The 25149-nt window shown below is 35.8% G+C and overlaps 1 long non-coding RNA gene and 1 other non-coding gene across 2 annotated transcripts; both read right to left on the bottom strand.

The window, feature by feature from the left end:
- Window positions 1-21853: 21853 nt before the first annotated feature.
- Window positions 21854-24938, bottom strand: LOC137875172 (uncharacterized). Its single transcript, XR_011103391.1, has 5 exons — window positions 24856-24938; window positions 23960-24046; window positions 23180-23240; window positions 22781-22845; window positions 21854-22507 (listed from the first exon to the last, which is right to left on the bottom strand). It is a non-coding gene; the product is annotated as an uncharacterized lncRNA (long non-coding RNA).
- LOC137876046 (small nucleolar RNA SNORD63) lies at window positions 22915-22984 on the bottom strand. Its single transcript, XR_011103419.1, has one exon. It is a non-coding gene; the product is annotated as a small nucleolar RNA SNORD63 (small nucleolar RNA).
- Window positions 24939-25149: the final 211 nt, after the last annotated feature.

The raw sequence follows: 25149 nt of genomic DNA, 5'->3' as shown, positions 1-25149 counted from the left end.
TGTTTTCATTAGAACTTCATGCTTACATCACTTTGTTTTGAAGAAAATCTTTCCGAAAGAGGCATTTTCACTTTTTATGCTCTTAAAACAAGTTTTGGGCTGGGAAGAGGCCAAAAGTGGATTTTGTGAAAGTAAACATAGTTTCAAAGATTCCTTCAAAAAAGTTGCTCAAGACAGGCGATCAAACATTTTCATGTTTTCATTAGAACTTGATGCTTACAGCACTTTGTTTTGAAGAAAATCTTTCCGAAAGAGGCATTTTCACTTTTTATGCTCTTAAAACAAGTTTTGGGCTGGGAAGAGGCCAAAAATGGATTTTGTGAAAGTAAACATAGTTTCAAAGATTTCTTCATAAAAGTGTCTAAGGAAGGCTAATTTAAAAGTTTCATGATGTTTTCATTAGAACTTGATGCTTACAGCACTTTGTTTTGAAGAAAATCTTTCCGAAAGAGGCATTTTCACTTTTTATGCTCTTAAAGCAGGATTTGGGCTGGGAAGAGGCCAAAAGTGGATTTTGTGAAAGTAAACATAGTTTCAACGATTTCTTCAAAAAGTGTCTCAGGAAGGCTGATTTAACAGTTTCAAGATGTTTTCATTAGAACTTGATGCTTACAGCACTTTGTTTTGAAGAAAATCTTTCCGAAAGAGGCATTTTCACTTTTTATGCTCTTAAAACAAGTTTTGGGCTGGGAAGAGGCCAAAAGTGGATTTTGTGAAAGTAAACATAGTTTCAAAGATTCCTTCAAAAAAGTGTCTCAGGAAGGCTGGTTTAACAGTTTCAAGATGTTTTCATTAGAACTTCATGCTTACAGCACTTTGTTTTGAAGAAAATCTTTCCTAAAGAGGCATTTTCACTTTTTATGCTCTTAAAGCAGGATTTGGGCTGGGAAGAGGCCAAAAGTGGATTTTGTGAAAGTAAACATAGTTTCAACGATTTCTTCAAAACAGTGTCTCAGGAAGGCTGATTTAACAGTTTCAAGATGTTTTCATTAGAACTTGATGCTTACAGCACTTTGTTTTGAAGAAAATCTTTCCAAAAGAGGCATTTTCACTTTTTCTGATCTTAAAACAAGTTTTGGGCTGGGAAGAGGCCAAAAGTGGATTTTGTGAAAGTAAACATAGTTTCAAAGATTCCTTCAAAAAAGTTGCTCAAGACAGGCGATCAAACATTTTCATGATGTTTTCATTAGAACTTGATGCTTACAGCACTTTGTTTTGAAGAAAATCTTTCCGAAAGAGGCATTTTCACTTTTTATGCTCTTAAAACAAGTTTTGGGCTGGGAAGAGGCCAAAAATGGATTTTGTGAAAGTAAACATAGTTTCAAAGATTTCTTCATAAAAGTGTCTAAGGAAGGCTGATTTAAAAGTTTCATGATGTTTTCATTAGAACTTGATGCTTACAGCACTTTGTTTTGAAGAAAATCTTTCCGAAAGAGGCATTTTCACTTTTTATGCTCTTAAAGCAGGATTTGGGCTGGGAAGAGGCCAAAAGTGGATTTTGTGAAAGTAAACATAGTTTCAACGATTTCTTTAAAAAGTGTCTCAGGAAGGCTGATTTAACAGTTTCAAGATGTTTTCATTAGAACTTGATGCTTACAGCACTTTGTTTTGAAGAAAATCTTTCCAAAAGAGGGCATTTTCACTTTTTATGCTCTTAAAACAAGTTTCGGCCTGTGAAGAGGCCAAAAGTGGATTTTGTGAAAGTAAACATAGTTTCAAAGATTTCTTCAAAAAAGTGTCTCAGGAAGGCTGATTTAACAGTTTCAAGATGTTTTCATTAGAACTTCATGCTTACATCACTTTGTTTTGAAGAAAATCTTTCCGAAAGAGGCATTTTCACTTTTTATGCTCTTAAAACAAGTTTTGGGCTGGGAAGTGGCCAAAAGTGGATTTTGTGAAAGTAAACATAGTTTCAAAGATTCCTTCAAAAAAGTGTCTCAGGAAGGCTGGTTTAACAGTTTTCAAGATGTTTTCATTAGAACTTCATGCTTACAGCACTTTGTTTTGAAGAAAATCTTTCCAAAAGAGGCATTTTCACTTTTTATGCTCTTAAAACAAGTTTTGGGCTGGGAAGAGGCCAAAAGTGGATTTTGTGAAAGTAAACATAGTTTCAAAGATTCCTTCAAAAAAGTTGCTCAAGACAGGCGATCAAACATTTTCATGATGTTTTCATTAGAACTTGATGCTTACAGCATTTTGTTTTGAAGAAAACCTTTCCGAAAGAGGCATTTTCACTTTTTATGCTCTTAAAACAAGTTTTGGGCTGGGAAGAGGCCAAAAATGGATTTTGTGAAAGTAAACATAGTTTCAAAGATTTCTTCATAAAAGTGTCTAAGGAAGGCTGATTTAAAAGTTTCATGATGTTTTCATTAGAACTTGATGCTTACAGCACTTTGTTTTGAAGAAAATCTTTCCGAAAGAGGCATTTTCACTTTTTATGCTCTTAAAGCAGGATTTGGGCTGGGAAGAGGCCAAAAGTGGATTTTGTGAAAGTAAACATAGTTTCAACGATTTCTTCAAAAAAGTGTCTCAGGAAGGCTGATTTAACAGTTTCAAGATGTTTTCATTAGAACTTGATGCTTACAGCACTTTGTTTTGAAGAAAATCTTTCCAAAAGAGGCATTTTCACTTTTTATGCTCTTAAAACAAGTTTCGGCCTGTGAAGAGGCCAAAAGTGGATTTTGTGAAAGTAAACATAGTTTCAAAGATTTCTTCAAAAAAGTGTCTCAGGGAAGGCTGATTTAACAGTTTCAAGATGTTTTCATTAGAACTTCATGCTTACATCACTTTGTTTTGAAGAAAATCTTTCCGAAAGAGGCATTTTCACTTTTTATGCTCTTAAAACAAGTTTTGGGCTGGGAAGTGGCCAAAAGTGGATTTTGTGAAAGTAAACATAGTTTCAAAGATTCCTTCAAAAAAGTGTCTCAGGAAGGCTGATTTAACAGTTTCAAGATGTTTTCATTAGAACTTGATGATTACAGCACTTTGTTTTGAAGAAAATCTTTCCGAAAGAGGCATTTTCACTTTTTATGCTCTTAAAACAAGTTTTGGGCTGGGAAGAGGCCAAAAGTGGATTTTGTGAAAGTAAACATAGTTTCAAAGATTTCTTCAAAAAAGTGTCTAAGGAAGGCTGATTTAACAGTTTCAAGATGTTTTCATTAGAACTTGATGCTTACAGCACTTTGTTTTGAAGAAAATCTTTCCGAAAGAGGCATTTTCACTTTTTATGCTCTTAAAACAAGTTTTGGGCTGGGAAGAGGCCAAAAGTGGATTTTGTGAAAGTAAACATAGTTTCAAAGATTTCTTCAAAAAAGTGTCTAAGGAAGGCTGATTTAACAGTTTCAAGATGTTTTCATTAGAACTTGATGCTTACAGCACTTTGTTTTGAAGAAAATCTTTCCAAAAGAGGCATTTTCACTTTTTATGCTCTTAAAACAAGTTTCGGCCTGTGAAGAGGCCAAAAGTGGATTTTGTGAAAGTAAACATAGTTTCAAAGATTTCTTCAAAAAAGTGTCTCAGGAAGGCTGATTTAACAGTTTCAAGATGTTTTCATTAGAACTTCATGCTTACATCACTTTGTTTTGAAGAAAATCTTTCCGAAACAGGCATTTTCACTTTTTATGCTCTTAAAACAAGTTTTGGGCTGGGAAGAGGCCAAAAGTGGATTTTGTGAAAGTAAACATAGTTTCAAAGATTCCTTCAAAAAAGTGTCTCAGGAAGGCTGGTTTAACAGTTTCAAGATGTTTTCATTAGAACTTGATGCTTACAGCACTTTGTTTTGAAGAAAATCTTTCCGAAAGAGGCATTTTCACTTTTTATGATCTTAAAACAAGTTTTGGGCTGGGAAGAGGCCAAAAGTGGATTTTGTGAAAGTAAACATAGTTTCAAAGATTTCTTCAAAAAAGTGTCTAAGGAAGGCTGATTTAACAGTTTCAAGATGTTTTCATTAGAACTTGATGCTTACAGCACTTTGTTTTGAAGAAAATCTTTCCAAAAGAGGCATTTTCACTTTTTATGCTCTTAAAACAAGTTTCGGCCTGTGAAGAGGCCAAAAGTGGATTTTGTGAAAGTAAACATAGTTTCAAAGATTTCTTCAAAAAAGTGTCTCAGGAAGGCTGATTTAACAGTTTCAAGATGTTTTCATTAGAACTTCATGCTTACATCACTTTGTTTTGAAGAAAATCTTTCCGAAAGAGGCATTTTCACTTTTTATGCTCTTAAAACAAGTTTTGGGCTGGGAAGAGGCCAAAAGTGGATTTTGTGAAAGTAAACATAGTTTCAAAGATTCCTTCAAAAAAGTTGCTCAAGACAGGCGATCAAACATTTTCATGTTTTCATTAGAACTTGATGCTTACAGCACTTTGTTTTGAAGAAAATCTTTCCGAAAGAGGCATTTTCACTTTTTATGCTCTTAAAACAAGTTTTGGGCTGGGAAGAGGCCAAAAATGGATTTTGTGAAAGTAAACATAGTTTCAAAGATTTCTTCATAAAAGTGTCTAAGGAAGGCTAATTAAAAGTTTCATGATGTTTTCATTAGAACTTGATGCTTACAGCACTTTGTTTTGAAGAAAATCTTTCCGAAAGAGGCATTTTCACTTTTTATGCTCTTAAAGCAGGATTTGGGCTGGGAAGAGGCCAAAAGTGGATTTTGTGAAAGTAAACATAGTTTCAACGATTTCTTCAAAAAAGTGTCTCAGGAAGGCTGATTTAACAGTTTCAAGATGTTTTCATTAGAACTTGATGCTTACAGCACTTTGTTTTGAAGAAAATCTTTCCAAAAGAGGCATTTTCACTTTTTATGCTCTTAAAACAAGTTTCGGCCTGTGAAGAGGCCAAAAGTGGATTTTGTGAAAGTAAACATAGTTTCAAAGATTTCTTCAAAAAAGTGTCTCAGGAAGGCTGATTTAACAGTTCAAGATGTTTTCATTAGAACTTCATGCTTACATCACTTTGTTTTGAGAAAATCTTTCCGAAAGAGGCATTTTCACTTTTTATGCTCTTAAAACAAGTTTTGGGCTGGGAAGAGGCCAAAAGTGGATTTTGTGAAAGTAAACATAGTTTCAAAGATTCCTTCAAAAAAGTGTCTCAGGAAGGCTGGTTTAACAGTTTCAAGATGTTTTCATTAGAACTTCATGCTTACAGCACTTTGTTTTGAAGAAAATCTTTCCTAAAGAGGCATTTTCACTTTTTATGCTCTTAAAGCAGGATTTGGGCTGGGAAGAGGCCAAAAGTGGATTTTGTGAAAGTAAACATAGTTTCAACGATTTCTTCAAAACAGTGTCTCAGGAAGGCTGATTTAACAGTTTCAAGATGTTTTCATTAGAACTTGATGCTTACAGCACTTTGTTTTGAAGAAAATCTTTCCAAAAGAGGCATTTTCACTTTTTTATGATCTTAAAACAAGTTTTGGGCTGGGAAGAGGCCAAAAGTGGATTTTGTGAAAGTAAACATAGTTTCAAAGATTCCTTCAAAAAAGTTGCTCAAGACAGGCGATCAAACATTTTCATGATGTTTTCATTAGAACTTGATGCTTACAGCACTTTGTTTTGAAGAAAATCTTTCCGAAAGAGGCATTTTCACTTTTTATGCTCTTAAAACAAGTTTTGGGCTGGGAAGAGGCCAAAAATGGATTTTGTGAAAGTAAACATAGTTTCAAAGATTTCTTCATAAAAGTGTCTAAGGAAGGCTGATTTAAAAGTTTCATGATGTTTTCATTAGAACTTGATGCTTACAGCACTTTGTTTTGAAGAAAATCTTTCCGAAAGAGGCATTTTCACTTTTTATGCTCTTAAAGCAGGATTTGGGCTGGGAAGAGGCCAAAAGTGGATTTTGTGAAAGTAAACATAGTTTCAACGATTTCTTTAAAAAAGTGTCTCAGGAAGGCTGATTTAACAGTTTTCAAGATGTTTTCATTAGAACTTGATGCTTACAGCACTTTGTTTTGAAGAAAATCTTTCCAAAAGAGGCATTTTCACTTTTTATGCTCTTAAAACAAGTTTCGGCCTGTGAAGAGGCCAAAAGTGGATTTTGTGAAAGTAAACATAGTTTCAAAGATTTCTTCAAAAAGTGTCTCAGGAAGGCTGATTTAACAGTTTCAAGATGTTTTCATTAGAACTTCATGCTTACATCACTTTGTTTTGAAGAAAATCTTTCCGAAAGAGGCATTTTCACTTTTTATGCTCTTAAAACAAGTTTTGGGCTGGGAAGTGGCCAAAAGTGGATTTTGTGAAAGTAAACATAGTTTCAAAGATTCCTTCAAAAAAGTGTCTCAGGAAGGCTGGTTTAACAGTTTCAAGATGTTTTCATTAGAACTTCATGCTTACAGCACTTTGTTTTGAAGAAAATCTTTCCAAAAGAGGCATTTTCACTTTTTATGCTCTTAAAACAAGTTTTGGGCTGGGAAGAGGCCAAAAGTGGATTTTGTGAAAGTAAACATAGTTTCAAAGATTCCTTCAAAAAAGTTGCTCAAGACAGGCGATCAAACATTTTCATGATGTTTTCATTAGAACTTGATGCTTACAGCATTTTGTTTTGAAGAAAACCTTTCCGAAAGAGGCATTTTCACTTTTTATGCTCTTAAAACAAGTTTTGGGCTGGGAAGAGGCCAAAAATGGATTTTGTGAAAGTAAACATAGTTTCAAAGATTTCTTCATAAAAGTGTCTAAGGAAGGCTGATTTAAAAGTTTCATGATGTTTTCATTAGAACTTGATGCTTACAGCACTTTGTTTTGAAGAAAATCTTTCCGAAAGAGGCATTTTCACTTTTTATGCTCTTAAAGCAGGATTTGGGCTGGGAAGAGGCCAAAAGTGGATTTTGTGAAAGTAAACATAGTTTCAACGATTTCTTCAAAAAAGTGTCTCAGGAAGGCTGATTTAACAGTTTCAAGATGTTTTCATTAGAACTTGTTGCTTACAGCACTTTGTTTTGAAGAAAATCTTTCCAAAAGAGGCATTTTCACTTTTTATGCTCTTAAAACAAGTTTCGGCCTGTGAAGAGGCCAAAAGTGGATTTTGTGAAAGTAAACATAGTTTCAAAGATTTCTTCAAAAAAGTGTCTCAGGAAGGCTGATTTAACAGTTTCAAGATGTTTTCATTAGAACTTCATGCTTACATCACTTTGTTTTGAAGAAAATCTTTCCGAAAGAGGCATTTTCACTTTTATGCTCTTAAAACAAGTTTTGGGCTGGGAAGTGGCCAAAAGTGGATTTTGTGAAAGTAAACATAGTTTCAAAGATTCCTTCAAAAAAGTGTCTCAGGAAGGCTGATTTAACAGTTTCAAGATGTTTTCATTAGAACTTGATGATTACAGCACTTTGTTTTGAAGAAAATCTTTCCGAAAGAGGCATTTTCACTTTTTATGCTCTTAAAACAAGTTTTGGGCTGGGAAGAGGCCAAAAGTGGATTTTGTGAAAGTAAACATAGTTTCAAAGATTTCTTCAAAAAGTGTCTAAGGAAGGCTGATTTAACAGTTTCAAGATGTTTTCATTAGAACTTGATGCTTACAGCACTTTGTTTTGAAGAAAATCTTTCCGAAAGAGGCATTTTCACTTTTTATGCTCTTAAAACAAGTTTTGGGCTGGGAAGAGGCCAAAAGTGGATTTTGTGAAAGTAAACATAGTTTCAAAGATTTCTTCAAAAAAGTGTCTAAGGAAGGCTGATTTAACAGTTTCAAGATGTTTTCATTAGAACTTGATGCTTACAGCACTTTGTTTTGAAGAAAATCTTTCCAAAAGAGGCATTTTCACTTTTTATGCTCTTAAAACAAGTTTCGGCCTGTGAAGAGGCCAAAAGTGGATTTTGTGAAAGTAAACATAGTTTCAAAGATTTCTTCAAAAAAGTGTCTCAGGAAGGCTGATTTAACAGTTTCAAGATGTTTTCATTAGAACTTCATGCTTACATCACTTTGTTTTGAAGAAAATCTTTCCGAAACAGGCATTTTCACTTTTTATGCTCTTAAAACAAGTTTGGGCTGGGAAGAGGCCAAAAGTGGATTTTGTGAAAGTAAACATAGTTTCAAAGATTCCTTCAAAAAAGTGTCTCAGGAAGGCTGGTTTAACAGTTTCAAGATGTTTTCATTAGAACTTGATGCTTACAGCACTTTGTTTTGAAGAAAATCTTTCCGAAAGAGGCATTTTTCACTTTTTATGATCTTAAAACAAGTTTTGGGCTGGGAAGAGGCCAAAAGTGGATTTTTGTGAAAGTAAACATAGTTTCAAAGATTTCTTCAAAAAAGTGTCTCAGGAAGGCTGATTTAACAGTTTCAAGATGTTTTCATTAGAACTTCATGCTTACAGCACTTTGTTTTGAAGAAAATCTTTCCTAAAGAGGCATTTTCACTTTTTATGCTCTTAAAAGAAGTTTTGGGCTGGGAAGAGGCCAAAAAGTGGATTTTGTGAAAGTAAACATAGTTTTTAACAGTTTCAAGATGTTTTCATTAGAACTTGATGATTACAGCACTTTGTTTTGAAGAAAATCTTTCCAAAAGAGGCATTTTCACTTTTTATGCTCTTAAAACAAGTTTCAGCCTGTGAAGAGGCCAAAAGTGGATTTGTGAAAGTAAACATAGTTTCAAAGATTTCTTCAAAAAAGTGTCTCAGGAAGGCTGATTTAACAGTTTCAAGATGTTTTCATTAGAACTTCATGCTTACATCACTTTGTTTTGAAGAAAATCTTTCCGAAGAGGCATTTTCACTTTTTATGCTCTTAAAACAAGTTTTGGGCTGGGAAGAGGCCAAAAGTGGATTTGTGAAAGTAAACATAGTTTCAAAGATTCCTTCAAAAAAGTGTCTCAGGAAGGCTGGTTTAACAGTTTCAAGATGTTTTCATTAGAACTTCATGCTTACAGCACTTTGTTTTGAAGAAAATCTTTCCGAAAGAGGCATTTTCACTTTTTATGCTCTTAGAGCAGGATTTGGGCTGGGAAGAGGCCAAAAGTGGATTTTGTGAAAGTAAACATAGTTTCAACGATTTCTTCAAAAAAGTGTCTCAGGAAGGCTGATTTAACAGTTTCAAGATGTTTTCATTAGAACTTCATGCTTACAGCACTTTGTTTTGAAGAAAATCTTTCCGAAAGAGGCATTTTCACTTTTTATGCTCTTAAAGCAGGATTTGGGCTGGGAAGAGGCCAAAAGTGGATTTGTGAAAGTAAACATAGTTTCAACGATTTCTTCAAAAAAGTGTCTCAGGAAGGCTGATTTAACAGTTTCAAGATGTTTTCATTAGAACTTGATGCTTACAGCACTTTGTTTTGAAGAAAATCTTTCCAAAAGAGGCATTTTCACTTTTATGCTCTTAAAACAAGTTTCGGCCTGTGAAGAGGCCAAAAGTGGATTGTGTGAAAGTAAACATAGTTTCAACGATTTCTTCAAAAAAGTGTCTAAGGAAGGCTGATTTAACAGTTTCAATATGTTTTCATTAGAACTTGATGCTTACAGCACTTTGTTTTGAAGAAAATCTTTCCGAAAGAGGCATTTTCACTTTTTATGATCTTAAAACAAGTTTCGGACTGGGAAGAGGCCAAAAGTGGATTTTGTGAAAGTAAACATAGTTTCAAAGATTCCTTTCAAAAAAGTTGCTCGAGACAGCCGATCAAACATTTTCATGATGTTTTCATTAGAACTTGATGTTTACAGCACTTTGTTTTGAAGAAAATCTGTCCTAAAGAGGCATTTTCACTTTTTATGCTCTTAAAACAAGTTTCGGGCTGGGAAGAGGCCAAAAGTGGATTTTGTGAAAGTAAACATAGTTTCAAAGATTTCTTCAAAAAAGTGTCTCAGGAAGGCTGATTTAACAGTTTCAAGATGTTTTCATTAGAACTTGATGCTTACAGCACTTTGTTTTGAAGAAAAATCTTTCCGACAGAGGCATTTTCACTTTTTATGCTCTTAAAGCAGGATTTGGGCTGGGAAGAGGCCAAAAGTGGATTTTGTGAAAGTAACATAGTTTCAAAGATTTCTTCAAAAAAGTGTCTAAGGAAGGCTGATTTAACAGTTTCAATATGTTTTCATTAGAACTTGATGCTTACAGCACTTTGTTTTGAAGAAAATCTTTCCGAAAGAGGCATTTTCACTTTTTATGATCTTAAAACAAGTTTCGGACTGGGAAGAGGCCAAAAGTGGATTTTGTGAAAGTAAACATAGTTTCAAAGATTCCTTTCAAAAAAGTTGCTCGAGACAGCCGATCAAACATTTTCATCATGTTTTCATTAGAACTTGATGTTTACAGCACTTTGTTTTGAAGAAAATCTGTCCTAAAGAGGCATTTTCACTTTTATGCTCTTAAAACAAGTTTCGGGCTGTGAAGAGGCCAAAAGTGGATTTTGTGAAAGTAAACATAGTTCAAAGATTTCTTCAAAAAAGTGTCTCAGGAAGGCTGATTTAACAGTTTCAAGATGTTTTCATTAGAACTTGATGCTTACAGCGCTTTGTTTTGAAGAAATCTTTCCAAAAGAGGCATTTTCACTTTTATGCTCTTAAACAAGTTTGGGCTGGGAAGAGGCCAAAAGTGGATTTTGTGAAAGTAAACATAGTTTTCAAAGATTCCTTCATAAAAGTGTCTAAGGAAGGCTGGTTTAACAGTTTCAAGATGTTTTCATTAGAACTTGATGCTTACAGCACTTTGTTTTGAAGAAAATCTTTCCGAAAGAGGCATTTTCACTTTTTATGCTCTTAAAACAAGTTTTGGGCTGGGAAGAGGCCAAAAGTGGATTTTGTGAAAGTAAACATAGTTTCAAAGATTTCTTCAAAAAAGTGTCTAAGGAAGGCTGATTTAACAGTTTCAAGATGTTTTCATTAGAACTTGATGCTTACAGCACTTTGTTTTGAAGAAAATCTTTCCGAAAGAGGCCATTTTCACTTCTTATGCTCCTAAAACAAGTTTTGGGCTGTGAAGAGGCCAAAAGTGGATTTTGTCAAAGTAAACATAGTTTCAAAGATTTCTTCAAGAAAGTGTCTCAGGAAGGCTAATTTAACAGTTTCAAGATGTTTTCATTAGAACTTGATGCTTACAGCACTTTGTTTTGAAGAAAATCTTTCCAAAAGAGGCATTTTCACTTTTTATGCTCTTAAAACAAGTTTCGGCCTGTGAAGAGGCCAAAAGTGGATTTTGTGAAAGTAAACATAGTTTCAACGATTTCTTCAAAAAAGTGTCTCAGGAAGGCTGATTTAACAGTTTCAAGATGTTTTCATTAGAACTTGATGCTTACAGCACTTTGTTTTGAAGAAAATCTTTCCAAAAGAGGCATTTTCACTTTTTATGCTCTTAAAACAAGTTTTGGGCTAGGAAGAGGCCAAAAGTGGATTTTGTGAAAGTAAACATAGTTTCAAAGATTTCTTCAAAAAAGTGTCTAAGGAAGGCTGATTTAACAGTTTCAAGATGTTTTCATTAGAACTTGATGCTTACAGCACTTTGTTTTGAAGAAAATCTTTCCAAAAGAGGCATTTTCACTTTTTATGCTCTTAAAACAAGTTTCGGCCTGTGAAGAGGCCAAAAGTGGATTTTGTGAAAGTAAAAATAGTTTCAACGATTTCTTCAAAAAAGTGTCTCAGGAAGGCTGATTTAACAGTTTCAAGATGTTTTCATTAGAACTTGATGCTTACAGCACTTTGTTTTGAAGAAAATCTTTCCAAAAGAGGCATTTTCACTTTTTATGCTCTTAAAGCAGGATTTGGGCTGGGAAGAGGCCAAAAGTGGATTTTGTGAAAGTAACCATAGTTTCAAAGATTCCTTCAAAAAAGTGTCTCAGGAAGGCTGGTTTAACAGTTTCAAGATGTTTTCATTAGAACTTGATGCTTACAGCACTTTGTTTTGAAGAAAATCTTTCCGAAAGAGGCATTTTCACTTTTTATGCTCTTAAAACAAGTTTTGGGCTGGGAAGAGGCCAAAAGTGGATTTTGTGAAAGTAAACATAGTTTTAAAGATTTCTTCAAAAAAGTGTCTAAGGAAGGCTGATTTAACAGTTTCAAGATGTTTTCATTAGAACTTGATGCTTACAGCACTTTGTTTTGAAGAAAATCTTTCCGAAAGAGGCATTTTCACTTTTTATGATCTTAAAACAAGTTTTGGGCTGGGAAGAGGCCAAAAGTGGATTTTGTGAAAGTAAACATAGTTTCAAAGACTCCTTTCAAAAAAGTTGCTCAAGACAGCCGATCAAACATTTTCATGATGTTTTCATTAGAACTTGATGTTCACAGAACTTTGTTTTAAAGAATATCTTTCCTAAAGAGACATTTTCACTTCTTATGCTCCTAAAACAAGTTTTGGGATGTGAAGAGGCCAAAAGTGGATTTTGTCAAAGTAAACATAGTTTCAAAGATTTCTTCAAGAAAGTGTCTCAGGAAGGCTAATTTAACAGTTTCAAGATGTTTTCATTAGAACTTGATGCTTACAGCACTTTGTTTTGAAGAAAATCTTTCCAAAAGAGGCATTTTCACTTTTTATGCTCTTAAAGCAGGATTTGGGCTGGGAAGAGGCCAAAAGTGGATTTTGTGAAAGTAAACATAGTTTCAACGATTTCTTCAAAAAGTGTCTCAGGAAGGCTGATTTAACAGTTTCAAGATGTTTTCATTAGAATTTCATGCTTACAGCACTTTGTTTTGAAGAAAATCTTTCCGAAAGAGGCATTTTCACTTTTTATGCTCTTAAAGCAGGATTTGGGCTGGGAAGAGGCCAAAAGTGGATTTTGTGAAAGTAAACATAGTTTCAACGATTTCTTCAAAAAAGTGTCTCAGGAAGGCTGATTTAACAGTTTCAAGATGTTTTCATTAGAACTTGATGCTTACAGCACTTTGTTTTGAAGAAAATCTTTCCGAAAGAGGCATTTTCACTTTTTATGCTCTTAAAGCAGGATTTGGGCTGGGAAGAGGCCAAAAGTGGATTTTGTGAAAGTAAACATAGTTTCAACGATTTCTTCAAAAAAGTGTCTCAGGAAGGCTGATTTAACAGTTTCAAGATGTTTTCATTAGAACTTCATGCTTACAGCACTTTGTTTTGAAGAAAATCTTTCCGAAAGAGGCATTTTCACTTTTTATGCTCCTAAAACAAGTTTTGGGCTGGGAAGAGGCCAAAAGTGGATTTTGTGAAAGTAAACATAGTTTCAAAGATTTCTTCAAAAAAGTTGCTCAAGACAGCCGATCAAACATTTTCATGATGTTTTCATTAGAACTTGATGTTCACAGCACTTTGTTTTAAAGAAAATCTTTCCTAAAGAGACATTTTCACTTCTTATGCTCCTAAAACAAGTTTTGGGCTGGGAAGAGGCCAAAAGTGGATTTTGTCAAAGTAAACATAGTTTCAAAGATTTCTTCAAGAAAGTGTCTCAGGAAGGCTAATTTAACAGTTTCAAGATGTTTTCATTAGAACTTGATGCTTACAGCACTTTGTTTTGAAGAAAATCTTTCCAAAAGAGGCATTTTCACTTTTTATGCTCTTAAAGCAGGATTTGGGCTGGGAAGAGGCCAAAAGTGGATTTTGTGAAAGTAAACATAGTTTCAAAGATTTCTTCAAAAAAGTGTCTAAGGAAGGCTGATTTAACAGTTTCAAGATGTTTTCATTAGAACTTCATGCTTACAGCACTTTGTTTTGAAGAAAATCTTTCCGAAAGAGGCATTTTCACTTTTTATGCTCTTAAAACAAGTTTTGGGCTGGGAAGAGGCCAAAAGTGGATTTTGTGAAAGTAACCATAGCTTCAAAGATTCCTTTCAAAAACGTTGCTCAAGACAGCCGATCAAACATTTTCATGATGTTTTCATTAGAACTTGATGCTTACAGCACTTTGTTTTGTAGAAAACCTTTCCTAAAGAGACATTTTCACTTCTTATGCTCTTAAAACAAGTTTTGGGCTGGGAAGAGGCCAAAAGTGGATTTTGTGAAAGTAAACATAGTTTCAAAGATTTCTTCATAAAAGTGTCTAAGGAAAGCTGATTTAACAGTTTCATGATGTTTTCATTAGAACTTGATGCTTACAGCACTTTGTTTTGAAGAAAATCTGTCCTAAAGAGGCATTTTCACTTTTTATGCTCCTAAAACAAGTTTTGGGCTGGGAAGAGGCCAAAAGTGGATTTTGTGAAAGTAAACATAGTTTCAAAGATTTCTTCAAAAAAGTGTCTCAGGAAGGCTGATTTAACAGTTTCATCATGTTTTCATTAGAACTTGATGCTTACAGCACTTTGTTTTGAAGAAAATCTGTCCTAAAGAGGCATTTTCACTTTTTATGCTCTTAAAACAAGTTTCGGCCTGGGAAGAGGCCAAAAGTGGATTTTGTGAAAGTAAACATAGTTTCAAAGATTTCTTCAAAAAAGTGTCTCAGGAAGGCTGATTTAACAGTTTCAAGATGTTTTCATTAGAACTTGATGCTTACATCACTTTGTCTTGAAGAAAATCTTTCCGAAAGGAGCATTTTCACTTTTTATGCTCTTAAAACAAGTTTCGGGCTGGGAAGAGGCCAAAAGTGGAATTTGTGAAAGTAAACATAGTTTCAAAAATTTCTTCAAAAAAGTGCCTCATGACAGTTGATTTAGAAGTTTCAGCCTGGGAAGAGGCCAAAAGTGGATTTTGTGAAAGTAAACATACTTTCAAAGATTTCTTCAAAAAAGTGTCTCAGGAAGGCTGGTTTAACAGTTTCATGATGTTTTCATTAGAACTTGATGGTTACAGCACTTTGTTTTGAAGAAAATTTGTCCTAAAGATGCATTTTCTCTTCTTATGTTCTTAACAGAAGTTTCGGGCTGGGAAGAGGCCAAAAGTGGATTTTGTGAAAGTAAACATAGTTTCAAAGATTTTCTTCAAAATAGTGTTTCAGGACAGCTGGTTTCACAGCTTCATGTCATTTGCTTTCAAAACTTACTGTCTAAAAATACATTTTCACTTTTTATGCTCTTAAAATAAGTTTCAGGCTGGGAAGAGGCCAAAAGTGGATTTTGTGAAAGTAAACATAGTTTCAAAGATTTCTTCAAAAAAGTGTCTAAGGAAGGCTGATTTAACAGTTTCATGATGTTTTCATTAGAACTTGATGCTTACAGCACTTTGTTTTAAAGAAAACCTTTCCGAAAGAGGCATTTTCACTTTTTATGCTCTTAAAACAAGTTTCGGCCTGGGAAGAGGCCAAAAGTGGATTTTGTGAAAGTAAACATAGTTTCAAAGATTTCTTTATAAAAGTGTCTAAGGAAGGCTGATTTAACAGTTTCATGATGTTTTCATTAGAACTTGATGCTTACAGCACTTTGTTTTGAAGAAAATCTGTCCTAAAGAGGCATTTTCACTTTTTATGCTCCTAAAACAAGTTTTGGGCTGGGAAGAGGCCAAAAGTGGATTTTGTGAAAGTAAACATAGTTTCAACGATTTCTTCAAAAAAGTGTCTAAGGAAGGCTGATTTAACAGTTTCATGATGTTTTCATTAGAACTTGATGCTTACAGCACTTTGTTTTGAAGAAAATCTGTCCTAAAGAGGCATTTTCACTTTTTATGCTCTTAAAACAAGTTTTGGGCTGGGAAGAGGCCAAAAGTGGATTTTGTGAAAGTAAACATAGTTTCAAAGATTCCTTCAAAAAAGTGTCTCAGGAAGGCTGGTTTAACAGTTTCAAGATGTTTTCATTAGAACTTGATGCTTACAGCACTTTGTTTTGAAGAAAATCTTTCCTAAAGAGGCATTTTCACTTTTTATGCTCTTAAAACAAGTTTCGGCCTGGGAAGAGGCCAAAAGTGGATTTTGTGAAAGTAAACATAGTTTCAAAGATTTCTTCATAAAAGTGTCTAAGGAAGGCTGATTTAACAGTTTCATGATGTTTTCATTAGAACTTGATGCTTACAGCACTTTGTTTTGAAGAAAATCTGTCCTAAAGAGGCATTTTCACTTTTTATGCTCTTAAAACAAGTTTTGGGCTGGGAAGAGGCCAAAAGTGGATTTTGTGAAAGTAAACATAGTTTCAAAGATTTCTTCAAAAAAGTGTCTAAAGAAGGCTGATTTAACAGTTTCATCATGTTTTCATTAGAACTTGATGCTTACAGCACTTTGTTTTGAAGAAAACCTTTCCTAAAGAGACATTTTCACTTCTTATGCTCCTAAAACAAGTTTTGGGCTGGGAAGAGGCCAAAAGTGGATTTTGTGAAAGTAAACATAGTTTCAAAGATTCCCTTCAAAAAAGTGTCTCAGGAAGGCTGGTTTAACAGTTTCAAGATGTTTTCATTAGAACTTGATGCTTACAGCACTTTGTTTTGAAGAAAATCTTTCCGAAAGAGGCATTTTCACTTTTTATGATCTTAAAACAAGTTTCGGACTGTGAAGAGGCCAAAAGTGGATTTTGTGAAAGTAAACATAGTTTCAAAGATTTCTTCAAAAAAGTGTCTCAGGAAGGCTGATTTAACAGTTTCAAGATGTTTTCATTAGAACTTGATGCTTACAGCACTTTGTTTTGAAGAAACTCTGTCCTAAAGAGGCATTTTCACTTTTTATGCTCCTAAAACAAGTTTTGGGCTGGGAAGAGGCCAAAAGTGGATTTTGTGAAAGTAAACATAGTTTCAAAGATTTCTTCAAAAAAGTGTCTAACGAAGGCTGATTTAACAGTTTCATGATGTTTTCATTAGAACTTGATGCTTACAGCACTTTGTTTTGAAGAAAACCTTTCCGAAAGAGACATTTTCACTTCTTATGCTCCTAAAACAAGTTTTGGGCTGGGAAGAGGCCAAAAGTGGATTTTGTGAAAGTAAACATAGTTTCAAAGATTTCTTCATAAAAGTGTCTAAGGAAGGCTGATTTAACAGTTTCATCATGTTTTCATTAGAACTTGATGCTTACAGCACTTTGTTTTGAAGAAAACCTTTCCTAAAGAGACATTTTCACTTCTTATGCTCCTAAAACAAGTTTTGGGCTGGGAAGAGGCCAAAAGTGGATTTTGTGAAAGTAAACATAGTTTCAAAGATTCCTTCAAAAAAGTGTCTCAGGAAGGCTGGTTTAACAGTTTCAAGATGTTTTCATTAGAACTTGATGCTTACAGCACTTTGTTTTGAAGAAAATCTGTCCTAAAGAGGCATTTTCACTTTTTATGCTCCTAAAACAAGTTTTGGGCTGGGAAGAGGCCAAAAGTGGATTTTGTGAAAGTAAACATAGTTTCAAAGATTTCTTCAAAAAAGTGTCTAAGGAAGGCTGATTTAACAGTTTCATGATGTTTTCATTCGAACTTGATGCTTACAGCACTTTGTTTTGAAGAAAATCTGTCCTAAAGAGGCATTTTCACTTTTTATGCTCCTAAAACAAGTTTTGGGCTGGGAAGAGGCCAAAAGTGGATTTTGTGAAAGTAAACATAGTTTCAAAGATTTCTTCAAAAAAGTGTCTAAGGAAGGCTGATTTAACAGTTTCATGATGTTTTCATTAGAACTTGATGCTTACAGCACTTTGTTTTGAAGAAAATCTTTCCGAAAGAGGCATTTTCACTTTTTATGCTCCTAAAACAAGTTTTGGGCTGGGAAGAGGCCAAAAGTGGATTTTGTGAAAGTAAACATAGTTTCAAAGATTTCTTCAAAAAAGTGTCTAAGGAAGGCTGGTTTAACAGTTTCATGATGTTTTCATTAGAACTTGATGCCTACAGCACTTTGTTTTGAAGAAAATCTTTCCGAAAGAGGCATTTTCACTTTTTATGCTCTTAAAACAAGTTTCGGCCTGGGAAGAGGCCAAAAGTGGATTTTGTGAAAGTAAACATAGTTTCAAAGATTTCTTCATAAAAGTGTCTAAGGAAGGCTGATTTAACAGTTTCATGATGTTTTCATTAGAACTTGATGCTTACAGCACTTTGTTTTGAAGAAAACCTTTCCGAAAGAGACATTTTCACTTCTTATGCTCCTAAAACAAGTTTTGGGCTGGGAAGAGGCCAAAAGTGGATTTTGTGAAAGTAAACATAGTTTCAAAGATTTCTTCATAAAAGTGTCTAAGGAAGGCTGATTTAACAGTTTCATGATGCTTTCATTAGAACTTGATGCTTACAGCACTTTGTTTTGAAGAAAACCTTTCCTAAAGAGACATTTTCACGTTCTTATGCTCCTAAAACAAGTTTTGGGCTGGGAAGAGGCCAAAAGTGGATTTTGTGGAAGTAAACATAGTTTCAAAAATTTCTTCAAAAAAGTGTCTCAGGAAGGCTGATTTAACAGTTTCAAGTTGTTTTCATTAGAACTTGATGCCTACAGCACTTTGTTTTGAAGAAAATCTTTCCGAAAGAGGCATTTTCACTTTTTATGCTCCTAAAACAAGTTTTGGGCTGGGAAGAGGCTAAAAGTGGATTTTGTGAAAGTAAACATAGTTTTAAAGATTTCTTCATAAAAGTGTCTAAGGAAGGCTTACTTAACAGTTTCATGATGTTTTCATTAGAACTTGATGCTTACATCACTTTCTTTTGAAGAAAATCTTTCCGAAATTTGCATTTTCACTTTTTATGATCTTAAAACAAGTTTCGGCCTGGGAAGAGGCCAAAAGTGGATTTTGTGAAAGTAAACATAGTTTCAAAAATTTCTTCAAAAAAGTGCCTCATGACAGTTGATTTAGAAGTTTCAGGCTGGGAAGAGGCCAAAAGTGGATTTTGTGAAAGTAAACATACTTTCAAAGATTTCTTCAAAAAAGTGTCTCTGGAAGGCTGGTTTAACAGTTTCATGATGTTTTCATTAGAACTTGATGGTTACAGCACTTTGTTTTGAAGAAAATTTGTCCTAAAGATGCATTTTCTCTTCTTATGTTCTTAACAGAAGTTTCGGGCTGGGAAGAGGCCAAAAGTGGATTTTGTGAAAGTAAACATAGTTTCAAAGATTTTCTTCAAAATAGTGTTTCAGGACAGCTGGTTTCACAGCTTCATGTCATTTGCTTTCAAAACTTACTGTCTAAAAATACATTTTCACTTTTTATGCTCTTAAAATAAGTTTCAGACTGGGAAGAGGCCAACAGTGGATTCTGTGAAAGTAAACATAGTTTCAAAGATTTTCTTCAAAAAAGTTTCTCAGGACAGCTGATTCAACAGTTTCAGGATGTTTTCATTAGAATCTGATGCCTACTAATTGGTTTAAGGTACATTCTCAGTCTTTTATCCTCTTAAAAGAAGTCGCAGGCTGGGAAGAGGCCAAAAGTGGATTTTGTGAAAGTAAACAGAGTTTTAAAGATTTTCTTCAAAAAAGTTTCTCAGGACAGCTGATTTCACAGCTTCATGTCATTTTCATGAATACCTGAAGCTTTCAGAACTTTCCTGTCTAAAGATACATTTTCACTTTTTATGCTCTTAAAAGAAGTTTCAGGCTGGGAAGAGGCCAACAGAGGACCAGATTGAATGACAAAGTTGGTGATATGTGTCGATGCCTGTTCAAAATACTTTAATAAGTAAGTATTTTGAACTTTAATCTTGAAATTTAAGCTAACTTTAAACTATTTTTTCTTAGAGTTGTACTTTAAGAAACATTCTTGTTGTCAGTCTTATATTTGTATCATATATTGTTATTAATCTGATGTCAAGTCAATTTGAGCCCTGTCTATGCACTCACATGTATTTCACTCACATGTGAGTGAAATACTGAGCTCAAACACCTCCGTCAGATGACTGTCAGCTGTGGAAACTGTGATCCGCACAGATTAACTTGTGATTCAACTTCTGTAGGCTATCTCACATCGCTGATGTTTGATAACGTTAATATTGTTCCCTCTGATGTGAATGATATTTGAATGGCCCGTGCTCTTGAGTGTGTGGCGGAATGCGTGTTTTAGCACCGTAGTTTGCTGGATTTATTCGTCATTCTTTGTTTGTCATATACATTATATGTAACTGATTCTTGTAAGTTTGTTCTTGTGATTGTGTTAATTCAATCAGGAGAGACTTGTTTTATAATTTAGCAATGGTTTTTATATTTGATGATACATGCATCAAATATGAAAAGTGCAAAGTCTTTGGCGACTGAATATCACCAAAGGTAGGGATACTGAGTTCGAATAGGCCTAATCCCCCCTCCAGACACTGGTGGTGGTGGTGAAAGGAGTTGCTGCAATCGGATGATGAATCAGGAGCATGACTGTGAGCTGGAGGTGACTGGGGTGGAGGAGGGTCACCTCTGCTTAACATTGAAATGACAACTGACAGCAGCAGAGAGGAGAACACTATTTAAAGTTAGACAGCAACGATGTGATTGGCTTAAGGAAACCGTGTGCAGATCCTGGTTGGTTACTTAAACGTGCAACCCCAAATCAGCTGCTAGAGTTACAAGGAGAGGAGAGACAGAGATTATGAATGAGTGTCTTCCTGACTGAATTTGCGCTTAAGCTTAATTTACATTGATATGCATTGACCGTTAATGACAAAGCATCCCGTCATACGCGTATTCATGTATCTGCAATCTGCAGTTAAGTGTATTTGTCATAATGAAGTTATTAGTTCAACGTGTTGAGCTTCATGTAACATTTCATTTCACTTGTGAATATGAGGTTTTTACATGAAACAAATAACCCGTAGCTGTGGTGTGATAATGAGGTTATTACAGTGGCGGGCCATGTATTTTATACCTGGGCCTTCCGTACTGTCCTACTACAGTTGAACCACCTCCTAAGAACCTCATTATGACAGTCATATTTAACTGTCCAAGTAAGGAGGACTTGTTCATTGAACTGCATTAATCTGTTAATTAATAAATTACATTTAAATTAATTTGAACTTGATTCATGCGTCCTTCACAAAGACAAATCTGCCCGATTCCAGCCTTGCTGAAGCACCCCCAGATCATCACCGATCCTCCCCCAAATTTCACAATAGGTGCAAGACACTGGCTTGTAGGCCTCTCCAGGTCTCCGTCTAACCATTAGATGACCAGGTGTTGGGCAAAGCTGAAAATTGGACTCAGAGAAGATGACCTTACTCCAGTTGGTCCAATCCTTATCCCAAGTCTCTTAATTGTCATTTCCTCGCTCCTCGATCCTTGCTTGAACCGGAAGTTGTTCTGCACCGCCATATTGACGGCCTTCCCAAAGCTCTTATTAAGCTCGGAGGATTGAGGAGCGCTCTCTGAGGAGCCATGACCTCACTGCATAGCTGCTCAGTCTGCCCATTAATGCTGACGTAGTTGTGTGCCAGCTAACAGGCTCTGGCACGTCAAAGAATATGCCCAACATGTCAAACTAAGGATCTGATTGGTTGAAGACTATGACAATCAACAATTTGGTACCCATTCACTTGAATTTCAAAAGGGATTCACAAGTCTGAAGGCCCTGGGCCTCTCCTTACCTAGAGACATAGGTGAAATCTGATTGGATAAAAGCTCTTCTTGAAACAAGCTGTGCTGGAAGCAGAGCAACAGAGGAAAACAGTAGCTGTGCAATGATAAAAGATAAATGGGAAAAATAATGTAGTGTATTTAAGAAAAATTATAAAATGGCTGTAAACTTTGATTCAGTTTAAGCCAGCAGAGAAGGCCTTGAAGGCCCACCACTGCATTTTAATGAGTAAAACCAGAATTGAACCCTTTTGGCATGGCCAGCTGGTCCCATTACAACAGGATAGCAATGACCACAGCACTGGTTTTTCTTTCCTCCATTTAATAAGATTTGGTTCAGGTAATCACCTAATCAGTACCTCATTAAGTAGAATCAGGTGTGCCTGTATTGGAATTCAGACACCAATTGAATGGCTGCCATACACAGAGATGCTGACGTAAGAAACATTTGGAGTGGTCTCTTAATTGTATCCAGAGCTCTATATTGCAACATCTACAGGCAGTAGCAGCCACACTTGAAACTTTAGTTATACATGCACCTCCCTAAACTTAAACTATCCTTTAACCCTTTGATTCAACTATAGACAAACAAGTGACAAAGCACAACAGGGCACCAATAAGGTCTGGACACAAGTTAGGCACCAAATTAGTTTTACTCTTCAATAGGCAGTTTGAATCTACAAGTTCAGAAAAACATTTCCTTCAGGCATTTCCTGTAGATGTAGCTATAAACCCAAATCCTATTAACCTTCTGGTTTGCAAAAACAGGAAGAAAAAAAAGAAAAAACTAGAAAAAACAAACAAGAAAATACAGAACAAAATTAAATTATTAAAACAGTCATTCGATAATGCTGTAAGAGTGACAAACAGTCTTAGAATCAGGTGTGCCATCACAGAATGATGCCATAAGGCTTCAATACGAATGTCAGCAGCAAAAAGAACTAGGTGAATAAAAATACTTGAATCTTCAACCAGGCCTATGTCTATCTATACACATGACAATTGTTTGTGTGAGAGAACATATACACCATATTAATGATAGACCATCTAAACAGATTTAATCAGGGGGTCATCTGGAGCACACCTAACAAGACATCTAATAGAGAGACATGTGATATTCTAGTAGAGCCGATTCAATTACTTCCCGTAGATTCCTTCAGGACATTATCCACCAAAAAGTATGAGAACAGTTGAGTTTACAGCCTCAATCAGGTTGAGCCGACAGGGTTGCACCCAGTCAGGTCTCAGTGGGTGGATCGATCCTCCAGCCTGGCAGGATTACACTGAACTAGAAGACAAAGATCAAAGCATCACCAGACAGCCCACAGACCAAGTTTAGTGCAATAGACATCTACTGAAGTGTGTTTCAGGTCTTCAGTCAGGTTACGGTAAATGTTTTTTACTTAAACCTGTGCCAAAAGTCCTGAGGTTTCTCTCCCAATGTAAAGATTCCACAGCAGAGAGGAGGCCTCTGCCATGGCAGTACACAATTGGGTTTACACCATCTACATGCTAGAAACATTTCACTTTTGTTTCCAGGCGGACAGGATGTCATACATACCCAGAGCAGTCTCAGTTCACTGCAGATTGTCCTGCTGCCCCTGCAGGCCAGCTGCCTTACATGCTCTGTGAAGAAATAAAGAGCAGTCAGTAAAACCAAAACCACACTATTGATCACTGCTGACAGATAGCTGCTATGCTCAGTGTTTATGGTTCACCATGGTGTTGTCAGCATGATGTGTTACATTTTTAGTCATCACTGCATTAACATGACTGGAACAGTACAACTGGTTTCCACACACACACACACACACACACACACACACACACACACACACACACACACACACACACACACACACACACACACACACACACACACACACACACACACACACACACACACACACACACACACACACACACACACACACACACACACACACACACACACACACACCATCAGTTGGTCTGCAGCATGACTTTCAGTCTCACACTGTGCATCTGACAAGCTGCTCTGCCTGCAACACAAGCGCAAACAAAGAAATGTTAAGTCAAGTTTACCAGGTACCATTTGTCTGATTTTTGTTCAAGTAAAACCATAGGCTATGTTACAATTCAAGATTGTGCCTCATTATCTTGCCTGTAAATGCATTCTTTAGCTTCCATTGTGGCCTGAACATTCTACACCATGAACACGAATGTTACTGGTGGTTAAGAGTCCACCGTCAACATTCATGAGAAATACAGATAAGTAACTGCATCAATATTTAAAAAAATAAGTTTTGATTATGCTTGGTACAATCATGCTTGATACTATGTAGGCGATAAATTCAGCCATGTTGTTAAACGTAATAAAAATAATAAAATATTGGATATTTTCCTAAAACTACAATCCAAACCATATTTCAACCTTCAATGGTAACAGGCAATAGAATAAAAGTTGAAGTTTGTCTCAGGTTTCTACATTCCAAATGCATCCGTTGCAGTGTCAGTATGTGAATGGGCGGCCCTTCACTAGGCCTGGCCTGCTGTTGGATCAGGACAGGCCACTCTCGTTGGGCCATGCTCTGTAACAACTCAGAAGCAGCAGACTCTAAAACAGAACCTGCAGAGCGTAGAGCCAGTACAGAGACTTTCTCTACCAGCGCTGTAACACTGAGCCAGACACATCACCTGGTCAGCTGACTGAGCACTGGGTAGGGAGCAAGGGAAAAGCCATGTAGTTTAGTATATTCACCTTTGGCCTCAAAGGCAAGGCAGTACTTGGTCGGCAGCTCTATCCCATGGCTGCCACAGTACTCGTTTAACAGGAGACCCAGCACACCTGGACGGGACAACAACAAAAAAACATTGGTGCACAATAAAGGCCACACGCAAGTCAACATTAGTAGGCAGGCAGTCTACAATGAGACAGTTGCTACCATTTCATTTTAAAGGGACTATATCTTGTACAGTGCAACAGCCCAGGTGTACCACCAAGTTTGCCAGATTATAATTGTAGCCAAGTGCCTTTCAGCTGCAACTTCACCACCGTAGAGATCATGCAAGTTGGGATTCATTTTCATAAAATTTGACCAATTAGTCTTTACGTATTAACCAACTATATCACATGAAATAAGTTTTATACGGGTTGTCTAAAGAAACAAGAACTCTTTAGCAAGGACTCGCAGCGGTAGACTTGTGAATTATGAACGCCATGTGTGTTAGCATTGCACGCGGTTTATGCTAATGTTAACCCCATTGAGGGCAGTCTCCTTCAAGTACGCGGAGCACAGTATGTCTATCACTTCGAGTTTAAATGTTCACGTTAAAGCTGGTTTTAAACTGTTATCCACCATTAACATTCTTGTTCATGGCATTAGCTTATAGCAGCCCGTTAAATGTACTCACGTGCTTGAGGTGGCGCTTTTGTAGTTAACGTTAGCTCCCAGAAATATTCAGTTAAATGTTCACTCCGTCTTTCAGTTTTAGTGACGCCAACAGTAACTTATAAAGACACTGACATGGACCGTCATTTCAGCACAGAAATAACTAAAATGCAACAAAGCCATAGTTTACTCTTTAGTACGGATATTATTTTATCTAATAAAGTACGTTATCAGTTAATACACCAACGCTTTGTGAAATACGTACCCTAGGTAAGAGTTAATTCAGCTGTCCTCCGTTCATGGTTGAAGAAGTGTAAGAGACAGAGCGGAAGTCAAGCATAGCTTTATAAAGTGCAGTATGCCGCTGTGCATCGTGGGAAAGGAAGCTCTCCCAAAGATCGTCCAACGCGTAGATGCAGATGTACCACTACCTCATCTTCCCCTGGACAAGAAAACCGGCGGGAAAATTGGCAAGTAAATGGGGATTGAAGTTAGAGCGGCTTCCAGTAAGGCGCACAGTACAGGACTAATAGTATTTGCATTTTTCAAACTCAGTGTT

The sequence above is a fragment of the Cebidichthys violaceus genome, unplaced genomic scaffold (genome assembly GCF_023349555.1).
Source record: "Cebidichthys violaceus isolate CVI_PGR_0920_01 unplaced genomic scaffold, fCebVio1.0.p SCAF_2, whole genome shotgun sequence".
In the NCBI taxonomy this organism is placed as follows: domain Eukaryota; kingdom Metazoa; phylum Chordata; class Actinopteri; order Perciformes; family Stichaeidae; genus Cebidichthys; species Cebidichthys violaceus.
The sequence above is the reverse complement of the archived record's forward strand: the minus strand, read 5'-3'. Positions and strand labels throughout refer to the sequence as shown.